We start from the raw sequence: 19424 nt of genomic DNA, 5'->3' as shown, positions 1-19424 counted from the left end.
CAAAATATTGTTTGGCTAGCGATGTTTTTGAACTGTACAATGTAGGGAAAGGGGATACCTAGTCAGTTGCACAACTTAATGCATTCAACCGAAATGTGTCTTCCGCATTTAACCCAACACCTCTGAATCAGAGCGGTGCGGGGGGCTGCCTTAATCAACATAATCGCCGCCCGGGAGCAGTTGTTGTGGGGGTTAACTGCCTTTCTCAGGGGCAGAAAGGCAGATTTTTACACCTTGGCTACATGTGATGGAAGAATTTGCAAAACAAATGCACTCCTGATTGATACAAATCATCATGATATCATTCTACCAGGTAGGCCTACTTTGCAGCCAACATTTAATGCAGAATCTGCTAGACAAATGCCCTGCCGATTGATACAAATACATTTTTAAAAATAAATAAAAAATTAAGATACAAATCATCATTCTGCCAGGTAGGCCTACTGTGCAGCCAACACTTCATTGGGAAGATTTTTGGGGAAAGCCTTTCGAAATGTTCATTCAAACAGTGCCCACTGTAAAAAACAATCTAGTTGTTTCAACTAATTATTATTAAGTAACTGGTTCCACATGCTTTTTTTTGTTTACTCAACTTTTCGGTCCAAGTGTTACCTGAACAAAAGATGTCCTTAACTTAGCTCTAACGTGAGAAAACGTAGGCAAAAAATCTGTCGACTTAAAATGATGTGTTTGCTCAAATTGTCTCATATGTTCATTTAACTAGAAATTATTATTTGGGCATCTTACCTAAAAAAGGCTGCGGAACTAGTTACACACACAGTGCTTTTAATAACATACAATGTTTTCAACTTACATGATTACATTGTGCATGTTCATTTATACAGTAATTAATATTCAACATGTCCTCACCTGGGATTTGAACTCACAACCTCTTTATTTACGGCATTCTGATCTTCCTGCTATACCATCATGTCTGTGTTGAGTGATTTCGAAGGAGTCAGGCGCAGGAGGGTAAATCATAGAATAACAGGATTTATTCCGAAACACAGAGTTACACAGTAATGCGTCAAAACAGTCCAGTGCGCAAAACAGGTGCACTGGAAACAACAAGGCACACAGGGAAATATCCTGGCGATTCAAAATACAAGGAGCTCCACCGAGCTTCTCTAACCTGCACAATAAACAATCACACTCAAAGACAAGGGGGCAGAGGGAACACTTATACAGGTACTGATGAGGGGATATGAACCAGGTGTGTGTAATAAACAAGACAAAACAAATGGAATGATGAAATGAGGAGCGGCAGTGGCTAGAAGGCCGGTGATGACGGAACAAGGAGAGGAGGCAGCTTCGGAGGAAGTTGTGACAGTACCCCCCCCCCTTGACGCGCAGCTCCAGCAGTGCGCCGACACCGGCCTCGGGGACGGCCAGGAGGACGCGGAGCAGGGCGAGCCCGGATGGCGACGGTGGAAATCCCGCAATAGAGAGGGATCGAGGATATCCCTCACCGGAACCCTGCACCGCTCCTCCGGACCGTACCCCTCCCACTCCACGAGGTACTGAAGGCCCCCCACCCGACGCCTTGAATCCAGGATGGAACGGACGGAGTACGCCGGGGCTCCCTCGATGTCCAGAGGGGGCGGAGGAACCTCCCGCACCTCAGACTCCTGGAGCGGACCAGCCACCACCGGCCTGAGGATAGACACATGGAACAAGGGGTTAATACGGTAATCTGGAGGGAGTAATAACCTATATGTAACCTCGTTTATCCTCCTCAGGACTTTGAACAGCCCCACAAACCGCGGGCTCAGCTTCCGGCAGGGCAGGCGGAGGGGCAGATTCCGGGTCGAGAGCCAGACCCGATCACCCGTTACCAAGACCGGGGCCTCACTGCGGTGGTGGTCAGCATTGGCCTTCTGGCGATGCACGGCGCGCTGGAGGTGGACATGAGCAGCGTTCCACGTCTCCTCCGCGCCCCGAAACCAGTCATCCACCACAGGAGCTTCGGTCTGGCTCTGATGCCACGGTGCCAGAACCGGCTGATAACCTAAAACACATTGAAATGGCGATAGGTTAGTGGAGGAGTGGCGGAGAGAGTTCTGGGCATATTCTGCCCTTTCGGTCTTGGCAGTAAGACCTCAGGATCCTACCCACATCCTGATTCACCCATTCCACCTGCCCATTACTGTCGGGGTGAAACCCAGAGGTCAGGCTGACTGAGACTCCCAGACGTTCCATGAACGCCTTCCAGACCCTAGATGTAAACTGGGGACCCCGGTCAAACACTATGTCCTCTGGCAACCTGTAGTGCCGGAAGATGTGAGTAAACAGGGCCTCTGCAGTCTGCAGGGCCATGGGGAGACTGGGCAGAGGAAGGAGGCGGCAGGCTTTTGAAAAGCGGTCCACAACGACCAGGATGGGGGTGTTACCCTGGAAGAGGAAAAGATCAGTGAGAAAGTCAATACACAGGTGGGACCATGGCTGTTGTGGAACTGGTAAGGGCTGTAACTTACCCGCTGGGAGGTGCCTAGGTGCCTTACTCTGGGCGCACACCGAGCAGGAGGAGACATACACCCTCACGTCCTTAGCCAAGGTAGGCCACCAGTACTTTCCGGTCAGGTAGCACACTGTATGCCGATACCTGGGTGACCAGAGGAGGGGGACGTGTGTGCCCAATAGATCAGACGGTCATGGACAAGAGACGACACATACTGTAGCCCAGCTGGACACTGAGGTGGAGATGGCTCTGTGCTTAACGCCCGCTCTATGTCCGCGTCCATCGCCCACACTACCGGCACCACAATGCAGGAGTCCGGGAGTATGGGGGTATTGTCTATGAGCCTCTCCTCTGTGTCGTACAGCCATGACAGTGAGTCTGCCTTCATGTTCTTTGTACCCAGGATCTAAGACAGTGTAAAATCAAACCGAGTGAAGAATAGGGCCCACCTGGCCTGGCGAGGGTTCAGCCTCCTCGCTGCCCGGATGTACTCCAGGTTACGATGGTCCTTCCAGACGAGGAAAGTGTGGTTCACCCCCTCGAGCCAGTGCCTCCACACGGTCAGGGCTCGGACAACAGCAAACAGCTCCCGATCACCAACATCGTAGTTCTGCTCCGCCGGGCTGAGCTTCTTGGAGAAGAAGGCACAGGGGCGGAGCTTGGGTGGCGTGCCCGAGCATTGAGATAGGACAGTGCCTATCCCTACCTCGGACGCATCCACCTCCACTACGAACGGTAGTGATGGATCGGGAAGGGCCAGTACCGGGGCCGAGGTGAACAGACCCCTCAGGTTACTGAAGGCCCTGTCAGCCTCAGCAGACCAGCAGAGCCGGGACGGCCCACCCTTTAACAGAGAGGTGATGGGAGCTGCGACCTTGCCAAAGCCCCGGATAAACCTCTGATAGTAGTTGGCAAAGCCAATAAAGCGCTGCACCTCCTTTACCGTGGTTGGAGTTGGCCAATTACACACGGCTGAAATGCGATCTCCCTCCATCTCCACACCTGAGGTGGTAATGCGGTATCCGAGGAAGGAGACGGACTGTTGGAAAAACAGACACTTTTCTGCCTTGGCATAAAGGTCATGTTCCAACAGTTGGTCCAGCACTTTGCGAACCAGGGACAAATGCTTGGCGCGCGTAGCGGAATAGACCAGAATGTCATTGATGTAGACCACTACACCACGACCAAGCATGTCCCGAAACACCTCAATCACAATGGACTGGAAGACGGATGGAGCATTCATCAAACCGTACGGCATCACCAGGTATTCGTAATGCCCCGTGGTTGTGCTGAATGCTATCTTCCACTCGCCCCCCTCTTGGACTCGCACCAGGTTGTACGCACTCCGGAGATCTAATTTTGTGAAGAAGCGCGCCCCATGCATTGACTCGATCACATATGGTATGAGGGGTACAGGATAACTATAACGTATTGTCCCCTTGTTCAGTGCTCGGTAATCAATGCAAGGGCACAGACCTCAGTCTTTCTTCTTCAGAAAAAATAAACTTGAGGAGGCGGGCGAAGTGGAGAGTGGATGAACCTCTGGCGCAGGGACTCGGAGACGTATGTCTCCATCGCCTCCGTTTCAGCCTGCGACAGGGGATACACATGACTCCTGGGAGGCACAGCGTCCACCCGGAGGTTTACTGCGCAATCCCCCGCCCGATGAGGTGATAATTTGGTCACCTGCGTTTTGGAAAACGTGTGCGCTAAATCAAGGTATTTGGGGGGAATGCGCACGGTGGAGGTAGTGTCTGGACTTTCCACCTTGGTTGAACCAACAGAAACAGCTAGACACCTACCCTGACACTCTCGCGACCACCCCGTGAGAACCCTCTGCGGCCATGAAAAGGTGGGGTTGTGTAGTGCTAACCAAGGAAGACCCAACACAACAGGGAAATCAGGAGACTCAATAATAATAAAAAAGGTGACTTTTAGTTACTGGTGCGGTAACTTCCCTAACGAATCCGGACCCTAATGGTCGACTGTCAAGTGCTCTGATGGAGCGTGGAATGGATAGGGGAACCAATGTAATACCTAGACTATGTGCTAACGACCTGTCCATAAAGTTTCCAGCTATGCCTGAATCGACCAGCGCCTTACACTGGGGAACTACCGTGTAATCAGGGAAGTGGATGTGTAGGGTACAGTGCGCAGCAGAGGGCTCTGAACAAGTGTGGGTGTTCAATACCTGGGGTGATGCGAGAGTGCCCTGCCTGCCGCCTCCAGACCCAAAAGAACGCTGACGACAGCGTGCAGTAGAATGTCCTCTCGTGCCACAAGAGTGACACTGGCGCTGTCGTCCTCCGCTTTCCCGGATCGCCACACCACCCAGCTCCATCATCTCGTGATCCGGGTTGGGGTGGGGGTGAAAAGGGCAGGCCCCTTCCAGGACGTCCTCTAGAAGCCAGCAGGTTGTCCAACCAGATGGCCATGTCCACCAGTTGATGGAAGGACAATGTGGTGTTCCGGCAGGCTAGCTCCCTTCGGACGTCCTCTTGCAGGTGGCACCGGAAGTGGTCGATGAGGGTACGAAACTCCAGGGCAAAGTTCTGCGCGGTCCTCGTCCCCTGCCTCAGGTGGACCAGCTGCTCGCCCGCCTCTCTACCTTCGGGCGGGTGATCGAAGACGGCCCGGAAGAGGCGAGCGAACTCCCCGTAGTTGTCCAACGCGGCTCCTCCTTCACTCCAGACTGCGTTGGCCCACTCCAGGGCTTTCCCCGAGAGGCAGGAGACAAGGGCGGACACTTTCTCCCGCTCCGATGGAGCCGGGCTGATGGTCGAGAAGTATAGATCCAGTTGCAGGAGGAATCCCTGGCAGCTGTCCCGTCAAAATCCTTTGGTCGGGATATATGAATCCCTCTGGGTGCTGGGGTGTGGGTGGCTTGATCCGGTCGCTCAGCTGGTCCCGAAAGATTGGGTCCTCTCCTCTCCAGGCGTTGGACGACCTGGAGAACCCGATCCATCGCTTCTCCCAAGCTGGCTAGCATCGTAGAATGCTCCCAGACCCGCGCCATGACTCCAGGCATGTGCTCCTCTCCTGCTGACTCCATGTCTTGGTGTGTGATTCTGTGATGAGTGATTTCGAAGGAGTCAGGCGCAGGAGGGTAAATCACAGAATAACAGGATTTATTCCGAAACACAGAGTTACGCATTAATGCGTCAAAACACTCCAGTGCGCAAAACAGGCGCACTGGAAACAACAACCACATGGGGAAATATCCTGGCGATATAAAATACAAGGCGCTCCACCGAGCTTCTCTAACCTCCACAATAAACAATCACACACAAAGACAAGGGGGCAGAGGGAACACTTATACAGGTACTGATGAGGGGATATGAACCAGGTGTGTGTAATAAACAAGACAAAACAAATGGAATGATGAGATGAGGAGCTTAGCGGCAGTGGCTAGAAGGCCGGTGACGACGAACGCCGAAGCAGCTTCAGAGGAATTTGTGACAGTGTCAATGAATAATTTCACCTGTATTGCTACACTTTGCACATCAAAGTAAATCTCAGCTCTGTTAAAAGTACACGCAAGAAAAACTATTTTATTTATCATTGTGATTAAGGAGTCAAATTTAAACAGAGTAATATGCCCCACCAACATTAGACAACTATAACTAATAACCTAAAATTGCTGAAATAGGTACTGTAAATCAAATCAATGATGATAGAATAGTCAGATTAACTGATAATTGGCACATACATGGTGGTGTAGCTGGAGGATCGAAGTTAAAATCCCAGGTGACGACATGTTGAATAATAGTTACTGTATAAATGAACATGCACAATGTAATCATGTATGTCAACGTGTGTCAAATATGTACGTTGAAAACATTGTATGTTAAAAGCATTGTAACCAATTCCACAACCTTTTTTTAGGTAAGACTCCCAAATAATTATTTCTAGTTGAATGAGCAAATGAGACAAGTTGAGCAAACACATCATTTTAAGTTTACTGAATTTTTGCCTACGTTTTCTCAAGTTGGAGCTAAGTTTGGGCCAACAATTTGGAAAAATGCTGTGGAACCAGTTACTTAATAATAATTAGTTGAAACAACTAGGTGTATTTTTACAATGCATGATGACTGAATTGCGTATTGCAAAGATTCAACCATGACTTCAGACCCAAAAAAAATAATTTCTGGTTTGCATACCCATTGTTGCCTTAGTTAGCATTTACTGGTAGATATCATAAGTTGAAACATCTTTCCTACCCTACTGGCTACCGATGTCGTTCAATTCTGTGAGCTGCTCCATGTGACAACCAGTTGAGAGCTGCGGGATCTTGCTGCCTGATATTCTGCTGAAACTAGCTATGTGTGTATGGTGCATGTGAATATAGTTCACGTGCTTTGCGATTGTGTAGGCTACTTTGTGCATGATTTCTCTATTGAATTACATGATTGATACGGTGTATACCTCCACTATATTACTTTGATACGCATCAGTGGAGATTAAGAAGTGAGTATATGCAATGCCCACTGAAAAAAATGTTGGGTATACAGCATATACCTGCGTATATCCCCTACTACACCTCTGTATGTACTGTGTCTATATTCAATAGTGAGTGCTAAAAAGCTAACAAACTGTTGGAACTCACTCATATCCAAGAAACCCAGGACTCTAAATCAAACTGTATTTTTTTTCAGGGAGTTTCTTTAGTTTACTTGCTTACACTGCCGACTGTAAGACTTTAAAAATTAAATATGTATCCTCAGCTGCAGCTTGTTACAGAACGTTTCAGATATTTCAGCCCTCATCAGGTATGAGTCACTGCTTCTTATATAAGCCTTAAAAGTCATTAGAAAGTACACCTAGTGACAGGTGACTGCCTCGAGGGAGGCCCTTACAAATATTCTTGACACTGACCATTTTAGGGCTTAGGCTAGATAAATTACCTTAAATAGTTTGCAGTTCAGTGCCTGTGTGTTTACTGCTTCACCCAACATATTAGATTGAACACATTGGTCGTTTAGTCAAGACAAGTCTTGACAGTAAAGACAGGTTTTAGGTGGATTTTTTTGTTACATTTCACAACACACCCTAAAACATTTAAGACACGTTGATGGATGATTATAGTGAACGTTGATGGATGTTTATAGGGAATATTGATGGATTTTTATAGGTGTAACAGATTTCATCGTACTTCGTAACTCACTTGCGTTGCGTTTTTAAAGAAAGGAATGCCCAGCCAGTATTTATTCTGACAATAGACACAATTAAGCACATTACAGTGCATTCGGAAAGTATTCAGACCCCTTGACTTTTTCCACATTTTGTTACGTTACAGCCTTATTCTGAAATGGATTAAAAAACATGTTTTTGTCATCAATCTACACACAATACCCAGTAATGAAAAAGCAAAAATAGGTTTATAGAAAATCTTGCAAATGTATAAAAAAATCAATAATGAAATATCACATTTACATAAGTATTCAGACCCTTTACTCAGTACTTTGTTGAAGCACCTTTGGCAGCGATTACAGCTTAGAGTCTTCTTGGGTATGTCGCTACAAGCTTGGCACACCTGTATTTGGGGAGTTTCTCCCACTTTTCTCTGCAGAACCTCTCAAGCTCTGTCAGGTTGGATGAGGAGCGTCGCTGCACAGCTATTTTCAGGTCTCTCTAGAGATGTTAGATCGGGTTCAAGTCCGGGCTCTGGCTGGGCCACTCAAGGGCATTCAGAGACTTGTCCCGAAGCCACTCCTGTGTTGTCTTGGCTGTGTGCTTACGGTCATTGTCCTATTGGAAGGTGAACCTTCGCGCCAGTCTGAGGTCCTGAGCGCTCTGGAGCAGGTTTTCATCAAGGATCTCTCTGTACTTTGCTCCATTCATCTTTCCCTCGATCCTGACTAGTCTCCCAGTCCCTGCCGCTGAAAAACATCCCCACAGCATGATGCTGCCACCACCATGCTTCACCGTAGGGATGGTGCCAGGTTTCCTCCAGACGTGACACTTGGCATTCAGACCAAAGAGTTCAATCTTGGTTTCATCAGACCAGAGAATCTTGTTTCTCATGGTCTGAGAGTCCTTGGTCTGAGAGTGGTGCAGCGGTCTAAGGCACTGCATCGCAGTGCTAGAAGCGTCACTACAGACCAGGGTTGGATCCCGGGTTGTATCACAACCGGCCGTGATCGGGAGTCCCATAGGGCGGCGTACAATTGGCCTAGCGTTTTCCGGGTTAGGGGAGGGTTTGGCCGGGGGGGCTTTAGTTGGCTCATCGCTCTCTAGCGACTCCTTGTGGCGGGCCGGGCGCCTGCAGGCTGACTACGGTCGTCAGTTGAACTGTGTTTCCTCCGACACATTGGTGCGGCTGGCTTCCGGGTTAAGCGGGCGGGTGTTAAGAGGCGCGGTTTGGCGGGTCATGTTTCGGGGGACGCATGACTCGACCTTCACCTCCCGAGCCCGTTGGGGAGAGGCAGCGATGAGAATATCGAAATTGGGGAGAATACCTATGTAAATAAGGTATTTCAGTTTTTTTTTTTTAATACCTTTGCAAAAATGTCTAAAAACCTGTTTTTGCTTTGTCATTATGGGGTATTGTGTGTAGATTGTTCAGGATTGTTTTGTTTGTTTTTGTCATCTTAGAATAAACCTGTAACTTAACAAAATGTGGAAAAAGTCAAGGGGTCTTAATGCTTTCCGAAAGCACTGTAGCTGTGCAGGACAACAGTATGTATGCATGTCAATTTCAGACTGGGTATTTTGTAATCAAACATCATAACAATGAAGAAAATTATACAAAGTACAATAAATGTAAATACCTGACGATACACACAAGGAAGCACATTAGATATGCAGGACAACAGTATGTGTATTAGCAGGGAGCTAATGTGATCATTACAATTAGAGCATGCTAGCTAACTCACTCTTACAGCAATAACATACAAAAGCACATCCCAGGATGCCCCCAATACAGTGGCGACCAGTCATTCAGAGCCCCACCTGTTTAACTAAAAAATAAATATATATAATTGGGTCACATATCAGTTTGCAAACAATGTAAAAACTAATTAATTGAGTGAATAAAGCCGCATACAAACATGGTCTCTTTCTTGCTGTCTTGAGTAAGGCAGCTCCAAAATGCAGGTGTTCCAGCCTAGCTCAGTGCTTTCTGTGGTGGAGGGGCAGCCAGCAGAAAATACAGAGTGTAGGCATTGGTAATCTTCTCTAGTTGCGCCGTGATTGGCTCAGTGTTCTGTCACTCATGGGGACACTACATCACTGCAGAATCTACAGGGCGAGCTAGGCAGTTCAAGACCCCTTAGGTGCTGCCATAGAAGGCTCAAGGTCATTGGCCGCAGATAAAATGACGTCAAATCACGTTATATCTACCGTAGCTTTGATTGGACTGATCATGTCAACATCATACTTTCAAAATCTTAGCTAGCAAGCTAGACAAGCAGTTATCATCATTAATCATGTCAACAATCTACTGGCAAATCCTTTTCGATCCTTGTTAAATTAAAATAAATGATAGATAAAACTTATCGGTGCTCATCGGCCATTGGACATAAACATTACATAACAAGTTGGAAATCGCAAATTCAACAATGACTGGTTTGGAAGGAAACAGTGGCTAACTGCAAGCCTTGCAAAGCAATTACTATTTTGCTTCCCCTGCCTGCTATACGGTGGAGATGGTGTGTGGTCCAAATCTGGGTTAAAGGATTTAAAACATCTGTCTGAAAGGGTCTCGTTTCCAAGCCTTAAAGGATAAACATTCACACACAAAACCATGGGCCAGAAATATGCTTTCAATGCTGTCAATCCAGCATGACTTCTGCCGCATTCAAAACAACTGGAAACTCGGAACTAGGAAATCTCAGACTTCAGTGAGTTCAAGACAACTGGGAACTAGCTCCGACTGGTAAAATAAGTTTTGAATGGTCATCCAACTCGAAATTCCAAGTCGGTAACTCTGGCCTCTTTCTAGTGCTCCGACCTGAAGATCACTGACGTCATGATTTGACCTTGTTTTTTTCCGAGGTCCCAGTTGTCTTGAAAGCACCATAAATCCAGAGGATGCCAGACTTTGATGACAAAGTTTGATGACAAAATTTGCCCACAAGAAGGACCGCCACCTGACCACACAACTGAACAGTAGTCCAGGAGCGACAAACCTAGGACAAACCTAGGACCTGCCTTGTTGATTGTGCTGTTCAGAAGGCAGAGCCGTGCTTTATTATGGATAGACTTCTCTCCATCTTAGCTACTGTTGTATCAATATGTTTTGACCATGACAGTTTACAATCCAGGGTTACTCCAAGCAGTTTAGTCACCTCAACTTGCTCAATTTCCACATTATTTCCACACGATTCATTATTCATTCAATTCCTCATCAATCCACAGGGATTTAACAGTTTTTACAGTCATTTTCTTAATGGGTAAATGCTTATTAGTAACTGGGATAAGCTATTTCATAAATGTGTCAAGTGCAGCGTCTGGTTGCTCGTCATTACACACCATGGACCAACAAATATTATTTACATCAACAACATAGGAATCACTACAAAACGTATTGTATGACCTCTTATACACTATATTAGGCCCAGCCTTTGGAACTTTGGTTTTCCTAGATATGGCTACTATATTGTGATCACTACATCCGATGGATTTGGATACTTTCTGCATCATTAGTAAAGATGTGATCAATACATGTTGATGATTTCATTCCTGTGCTGTTTGGAACTACCCTGGTAGGTTGACTGATAACATGAACCAGGTTGCAGGCACTAGTTACAGTTTGAAGATTTCTCTTGAGTGGGCAGCCTGATGAAAGCCAGTCAATATTTAAATCACCCAGAGAATATACCTCTCTTTTGATATCACATACATTATCAAGCATTTCACACGTTATACAGATACTGACTGTTAGCACTTAGTGGTCTATAGCAGCTTCCCACCAGAATGGGCTTGAGGTGAGGCAGATGAACCTGTAGCCATATTCCTATAACATGAGATCCTCTTTACAGGAATGTGGTTCTAAATATAAACGGCCACACCTCCACCTTTGGCATTTCTGTATTTTCTATAGATCTTATAACCATGTATTGCTACAACTGTATCATCAAATGTATTATCTAAGTGAGTTTCAGAGATTGTCAGAATATGAATGGCATCTGTTGCTACAAATTATTGATTTCATGAACATTGTTTCTTAAGCTACATATGTTGACTTGGGCTATTTTTAGCACCTTTCTGGGATGCTTGATTGTTTTTTATTGCTTTACTAGGAAGCTTAGCAGAGGTAGACATGCTCATGTTGTTTATGTTAGTGCAGGGTGAGCTGCACACAGTGGACTTCCTACTAGGGCACACCTCCTCAGTGCTAACAGTATCACTCTGGTTCATAGGCACATGATTACTGCATGCAATAGTTGTGGGATCAGCAGAGGCATTCAGGGCAGTAAAAGGGACATACAGTGGGGAAAAAAAGTATTTAGTCAGCCACCAATTGTGCAAGTTCTCCCACTTAAAAAGATGAGAGAGGCCTGTAATGTTCATCATAGGTACACGTCAACTATGACAGACAAAATGAGAAAAAAAAATGCAGAAAATCACATTGTAGGATTTTTAATGAATTTATTTGCAAATTATGGTGGAAAATAAGTATTTGGTCAATAACAAAAGTTTCTCAATACTTTGTTATATACCCTTTGTTGGCAATGACACAGGTCAAACGTTTTCTGTAAGTCTTCACAAGGTTTTCACACACTGTTGCTGGTATTTTGGCCCATTCCTCCATGCAGATCTCCTCTAGAGCAGTGATGTTTTGGGGCTGTCGCTGGGCAACACAGACTTTCAACTCCCTCCAAAGATTTTCTATGGGGTTGAGATCTGGAGACTGGCTAGGCCACTCCAGGACCTTGAAATGCTTCTTACGAAGCCACTCCTTCGTTGCCCGGGCGGTGTGTTTGGGATCATTGTCATGCTGAAAGACCCAGCCACGTTTCATCTTCAATGCCCTTGCTGATGGAAGGAGGTTTTCACTCAAAATCTCACGATACATGGCCCCATTCATTCTTTCCTTTACACGGATCAGTCGTCCTGGTCCCTTTGCAGAAAAACAGCCCCAAAGCATGATGTTTCCACCCCCCATGATTCACAGTAGGTATGGTGTTCTTTGGATGCAACTCAGCATTCTTTGTCCTCCAAACACGACGAGTTGAGTTTTTACCAAAAAGTTCTATTTTGGTTTCATCTGACCATATGACATTCTCCCAATCCTCTTCTGGATCATCCAAATGCACTCTAGCAAACTTCAGACGGGCCTGGATATGTACTGGCTTAAGCAGGGGGACACGTCTGGCACTGCAGGATTTGAGTCCCTGGCGGCGTAGTGTGTTACTGATGGTAGGCTTTGTTACTTTGGTCCCAGCTCTCTGCAGGTCATTCACTAGGTCCCCCCGTGTGGTTCTGGGATTTTTGCTCACCGTTCTTGTGATCATTTTGACCCCACGGGGTGAGATCTTGCGTGGAGCCCCAGATCGAGGGAGATTATCAGTGGTCTTGTATGTCTTCCATTTCCTAATAATTGCTCCCACAGTTGATTTCTTCAAACCAAGCTGCTTACCTATTGCAGATTCAGTCTTTCCAGCCTGGTGCAGGTCTACAATTTTGTTTCTGGTGTCCTTTGACAGCTCTTTGGTCTTGGCCATAGTGGAGTTTGGAGTGTGACTGTTTGAGATTGTGGACAGGTGTCTTTTATACTGATAACAAGTTCAAACAGGTGCCATTAATACAGGTAACGAGTGGAGGACAGAGAAGCCTCTTAAAGAAGAAGTTACAGGTCTGTGAGATCCAGAATTCTTGCTTGTTTGTAGGTGACCAAATACTTATTTCAACCATAATTTACAAATAAATTCATTAAAAATCCTACAATGTGATTTTCTTGAAAAAAAATACTCAATTTGTCTGTCATAGTTGACGTGTACCTATGATGAAAATTACAGGCCTCTCTCATCTTTTTAAGTGGGAGAACTTGCACAATTGGTGGCTGACTAAATACTTTTTTCCCCACTGTACGTGAGAATGCTATTCATTGACTACAGCTCAGTATTCAACACCATAGTGCCCTCAAAGCTCATCACTAAGCTAAGGATCCTGGGACTAAACACCTCCCTCTGCAACTGGATCCTGGACTTCCTGACGGACCGCCCCCAGGTTTTAAGGGTAGGTAACAACACATCTGCCACACTGATCCTCAACACGGGGGCCCCTCAGGGGTGCGTGCTCAGTCCCCTCCTGTACTCCCTGTTCACCCATGACTGCATGGCCAGGCACGACTCCAACACCATCATTAAGTTTGCCGACGACACAACAGTGGTAGGCTTGATCACCGACAATGATGAGACAGCCTATAGGGAGGAGGTCAGAGACCGACCGTGTGGTGCCAGGATAACAACCTCTCCCTCAACGTGACCAAGACAAAGGAGATGATTGTGGACTACAGGAAAAAAAAGCGGACTGAGCACGCCCCCATTCTCATCGACGGGGCTGTAGTGGAACAAGTTGAGAGCTTCAAGCTCCTTGGTGTCCACATCACCAACAAACTATCATGGTCCAAACACACCAAGACAGTCGTGAAGAGGGCACGACAAAGCCTATTCCCCCTCAGGAGACTGAAAAGATTTGGCATGGGTCCTCAGTTCCTCAAAAAATTATACAGCTGCACCATCGAGAGCATCCTGACTGGTTGCATCACCGCCTGGTATGGCAACTGCTCGGCCTCCGACCGCAAGGCACTACAGAGGGTAGTGCGTACGGCCCAGTACATCACTGGGGCCAAGCTTCCTGCCATCCAGGACCTCTATACCAGGCGGTGTCAGAGGAAGGCCCTCAAAATTGTCAAAGACTCCAGCCACCCTAGTCATAGACTGTTCTCTCTGCTACCGCATGGCAAGCGGTACCAGAGTGCCAAGTCTAGGTCCAAAAGACTTCTCAACAGCTTCTACCCCCCAAGCCATAAGACTCCTGAACAGCTAATCATGGCTACCCGGACTATTTGCACTGCCCCCCCACCCCCACCCCCACCCCATATTTTTACGCTGCTGCTACTCTGTTAATTATTTATGCATAGTCACTTAACTCTACCCACATGTACATATTATCTCAACTACCTCAACTAGCCGGTGCCCCTGCACATTGACTCTGCACCGGTACCCCCCTGTATTTATAGCCTCCCTACTGTTATTTTATTTTACATCTGCTCTTTTTTTCTCAACACTTTTTTGTTGTTGTTTTATTTACTTTTTTATAAAAAAATAAAGGCATTGTTGGTTAAGGGCTGTAAGTAAGCATTTCACTGTAATGTCTACACCTGTTGTATTCGGCGCATGTGGCCAATAACATTTGATTTGATTTATCGACTTATACAAATCCACAAGGAGTCAGTAGTTACCACATTTGTTTAAGCAAGTCAGCCATATCAGCTATGGTTTTTAAAAAGGCAGCACATGAGGCTGAATGACTGTTTCGCTGCCAGACAAGGCTCCGCTGATAGCCAGGTGTAGCAGTGGTAAGGATTCACTCTCTGCTGTTGGGACACCTTTATGTAGGCCCTAACAGTTTGTGGGCACCGTTTGTCACTGTTATAGTGAAATTATTGCATTGTTTAGTGTTGTGTTGTGTAGTGGCTTTGCTGGCATGCATCCCCCCCAAAAAATTTTGAGTTTACCCCACCAAGATTTACATGCTAAAATCGTGTTTTTAGAAATGTTTGCACATTTATTGAAAATTAAATACAGAAATAGCTCATTTACATATGTATTAAGATCCCTGAGTCAATACTTTGTAGAAGCACCTTTGGTGGCAATTACAGCTGTTAGTCTTTTGGGGTAAGAGCCTTGCACACCTGGATTGTACAATATTTGCCCATTATTCTTTTTAAAATCATTCAAGCTCTGTTAAGTTGATTGTTGATCATTGCTAGACAGCCATTTTCAAGACTTGCCACAACCGATTTAAGTCAAAACTCTAACTAGGCCACTCAGGAACATTCAATGTCATCTTGGTAAGAAACTCTAGTGTTGATTTGGCCTTGTGTTTTAGGTTATTGTCCTGCTGAAAGGTGAATTTGTCTCACAGTGTCTGTTAGAAAGCAGACTGAATCAGGTCTTCCTCTAGGAGTTGATCCCCTGCTGATTTTGTACGTTTGCCCACTGACAAAGAAATGATCAGTCTATAATTTTAATGGTAGGTTTATTTGAACAGTGAGAGACAGAATAACAACAAAAAGATCCAGAAAAACGCATGTCAAAAATGTTATAAATTGATTTGCATTTTAATGAGGTAAATATGTATTTGAACCCCTCTCAATCAGAAAGCTGAGATTAGGAGCACACTCTTAAAGGGAGTGCTCCTAATCTCAGTTTGTTACCTGTATAAAAGACACCTGTCCACATAAGCAATCAATCAATCAGATTCCAAACTCTCCACCATGGCCAAGACCAAAGAGCTCTCCAAGGATGTCAGGGACAAGATTGTAGACCTACACAAGGCTGGAATGGGCTACAAGACCATCGCCAAGCAGCTTGGTGAGAAGGTGACAACAGTTGGTGCGATTATTAAAGACCTGTCAATCTCCCTCGGCCTGGGGCTCCATGCAAGATCTCACCTCGTGGAATTACAATGATCTTGAGAACGGTGAGGAATCAGCCCAGAACTACACGGGAGGATCTTGTCAATGATCTCAAGGCAGCTGGGACCATAGTCACCAAGAAAACAATTGGTAATACACTACGCCGTGAAGGACTGAAATCCTGCAGCGCCCGCAAGGTCCCCCTGCTCAAGAAAGCACATATACAGGCCCGTCTGAAGTTTGCCAATGAACATCTGAATGATTCAGAGGAGAACTGGGTGAAAGTGTTGTGGTCAGATGAGACCAAAATGGAGCTTTTTGGCATCAGCCAGGGCATTGAAAATGTGTTGTGGATGGGTATTCCAGCATGACAATGACCCAAAACACACGGCCAAGGCAAGAAAGGAGTGGCTCAAGAAGAAGCACATTAAGGTCCTGGAGTGGCCTAGCCAGTCTCCAGACCTTAATCCCATAGTAAATCTGTGGAGGGAGCTGAAGGTTCGAGTTGCCAAACGTCAGCCTCGAAACCTTAATGACTTGGAGAAGATCTGCAAAGAGGAGTGGGACAAAATCCCTCCTGAGATGTGTGCAAACCTGATGGCCAACTACAAGAAACGTCTGACCTCTGTAATTGCCAACAAGGGTTTTGCCTCCAAGTATGTGGCAAAACCTTCTGTTTTGCAGAGGGGTCAAATACTTATTTCCCTCATTAAAATGCAAATCAATTTATAACATTTTTTACATGCGTTTTTCTGGATTTTTGTTGTTGTTATTCTGTCTCTCACTGTTCAAATAAACCTACCATTAAAATGATAGACTGATAATGTCTTTGTCAGTGGGCAAATGTCCAAAATCAGCAGGGGATGAAATACTTTTTTCTCTCACGGTACCTGTATTCCGTTTATTTGTATCCTAAAAAAAACTCCTTAGTCCTTGCCAATGACAAGCATACCCATTACATGATGCAGCCACCACTATGCTTGAAAATAGGAAGAGTGGTACTCAGTGATGTGTTGTGTTGTATTTGACCCAAACATAACGCTTTATATTCAGGACAAAAAGTTAATTTCTTAGCCTTTTGTTTGTTGCAGTATTACTTACAGTGAGGGGAAAAAGTATTTGATCCCCTGCTGATTTTGTACGTTTGCCCACTGACAAAGACATGATCAGTCTAATTTTAATGGTAGGTTTATTTGAACAGTGAGAGACAGAATAACAACAAAAAAATCCAGAAAAACGCATGTCAAAAATGTTATAAATTGATTTGCATTTTAATGAGGGAAATAAGTATTTGACCCCTCTGCAAAACATGACTTAGTACTTGGTGGCAAAACCCTTGTTGGCAATCACAGAGGTCAGACGTTTCTTGTAGTTGGCTCCCAGGTTTGCACACATCTCAGGAGGGATTTTGTCCCACTTGTCACGCCCTGGCTCTGGGGACACTGTTATGTTGAGCCAGGGTGTGTAGATCTATGTGTTGGGTTTCTATGTCGGGATTCTAGGTATTGTATTTCTGTGTTGGCCAGAGTGGTTCCCAATCAGAGGCAACGAGTGTCAGCTGTGGCTGGTTGTCTCTGATTGGGAGCCATACTTATAGAGGCTGTTTTCCCACATTAGTTGTGGGATCTTGTTCTAGTTGGTTTGTGTTAGACCGTTGACTGTCACGTTATCGTTTTTGTTGTTTTGGTCGTGTCTCACTAATAAAGAGTATGTTCATCTGCAACGCTGCGCCTTGGTCCTCATCACTTACCGACGAGCGTGACAGAAGATCCCACCAAAACTGGACCAAGCAGCGTGTCCAGGAGCCATCGCCAGGGGAGTCGCTAGCAGATCTCCGTGGCAACCTCGACTGGGTCAAGCCTAATGAAGAGCAGAGAGGGTGGACTTGGGAACAGTGGAGGAAGAGTCTCGACTGGGTCAAGCCAAATGAGGAGCAGAATGGCTGGAGTTGGAAGCAGAAGAGCGAGAGTTGGGCGAGAACTATAGAGGCCTGGCCCACGGGGAAGAGAGACCCCCAGACATTTTTTAGGGGGGGGGCTCACGACGTGGACGTCGGGGCAGCAGGAGGCCGCGATAGAGCGGTCCAGCGGGTTGGCAGAGGAGGCCGCCAGGTTACGGGGGCCACTGGTATTAAAGGGGAAGGAAAGTGTGGAGGCACGGCGAGAGGTACTGGGGTGTGTTACCAGTCCGGTCCGGCCCGTTCCTGATCCCTGCATAGGGCCAGTGGTGTGTGTCCCCAGTACGGTCCGGCCTGTTCCTGTTCCTCGCATCGAGCCTGTGGTGCGTGTCGTCAGCCTGGCCCGGCCTGTTCCTGCTCCCCGCACCGAGCCTGTGGTGCGTGTCGTCAGCCTGGCCCGGCCTGTTCCTGCTTCCCGCACCAGGCCAATGGTGCGCGTCGCCAGCCCGGCCCGTCCTGTTCCTGCTCCCCGCACCAAGCCAATGGTGCGCGTCGCCAGCCCGGTCCGGCCCTTTCCTGCTCCCCGCACCAAGCCAATGGTGCGCGTCGCCAGCCCGGTCCGGCCCGCTCCTGCTGCCCGCACCAAGCCAATGGTGCGCGTCGCCAGCCCGGTCCGGCCCGCTCCTGCTCCCCACACCAGGCCAGTGGTGTGCGTCGTCAGTCCGGCACGGCCCGTGCCTGTTCCCCACACCAAGCCAGTGGTGTGCGTCGTCAGTCCGGCACGTCCCATGCCTGTTCCACCGGTGCCTGGTCCGGCACCGGTCAGATGCTTCACGCCGGAGCTAGATCAATCCGCTCCACCAGTGTGCAGTCCAGCTCCGGCCAGCGGGGTCAGACCGGACCAGGGGTACTTTGGGGGTTTGGAGAGGGAGCGGGGATCAGGCCCGGAGCCGGATCCGCCGCCTAGGCGGAGTGCCCACCCGGTCCCTCCCCTGTGGTATTTGGTTGACGCGGTCGGAGTCCGCGCCTTTAGGGGGGGGTACTGTCACGCCCTGGCTCTGGGGACACTGTTATGTTGAGCCAGGGTGTGTAGATCTATGTGTTGGGTTTCTATGTCGGGATTCTAGGTATTGTATTTCTGTGTTGGCCAGAGTGGTTCCCAATCAGAGGCAACGAGTGTCAGCTGTGGCTGGTTGTCTCTGATTGGGAGCCATACTTATAGAGGCTGTTTTCCCACATTAGTTGTGGGATCTTGTTCTAGTTGGTTTGTGTTAGACCGTTGACTGTCACGTTATCGTTTTTGTTGTTTTGGTCGTGTCTCACTAATAAAGAGTATGTTCATCTGCAACGCTGCGCCTTGGTCCTCATCTGTTCCCGACGATCGTGACACCACTCCTCTTTGCAGATCTTCTCCAAGTCATTAAGGTTTCGAGGTTGACGTTTGGCAACTCGAACCTTCAGCTTCCTCCACAGATTTTCTA

At 47.0% G+C, this 19424-nt stretch overlaps 1 protein-coding gene across 1 annotated transcript in view; it reads left to right on the top strand.

Moving 5' to 3' along the window:
* The window catches only part of si:dkey-106n21.1 (solute carrier family 23 member 2), a 73229-nt gene that overhangs the window by 15402 nt on the left and 38403 nt on the right, over window positions 1-19424 (top strand). The window lies entirely within an intron of this gene.

This window comes from Coregonus clupeaformis, chromosome 19, assembly GCF_020615455.1.
Source record: "Coregonus clupeaformis isolate EN_2021a chromosome 19, ASM2061545v1, whole genome shotgun sequence".
NCBI classification, from domain to species: Eukaryota; Metazoa; Chordata; class Actinopteri; order Salmoniformes; family Salmonidae; genus Coregonus; species Coregonus clupeaformis.
The sequence above is the reverse complement of the archived record's forward strand: the minus strand, read 5'-3'. Positions and strand labels throughout refer to the sequence as shown.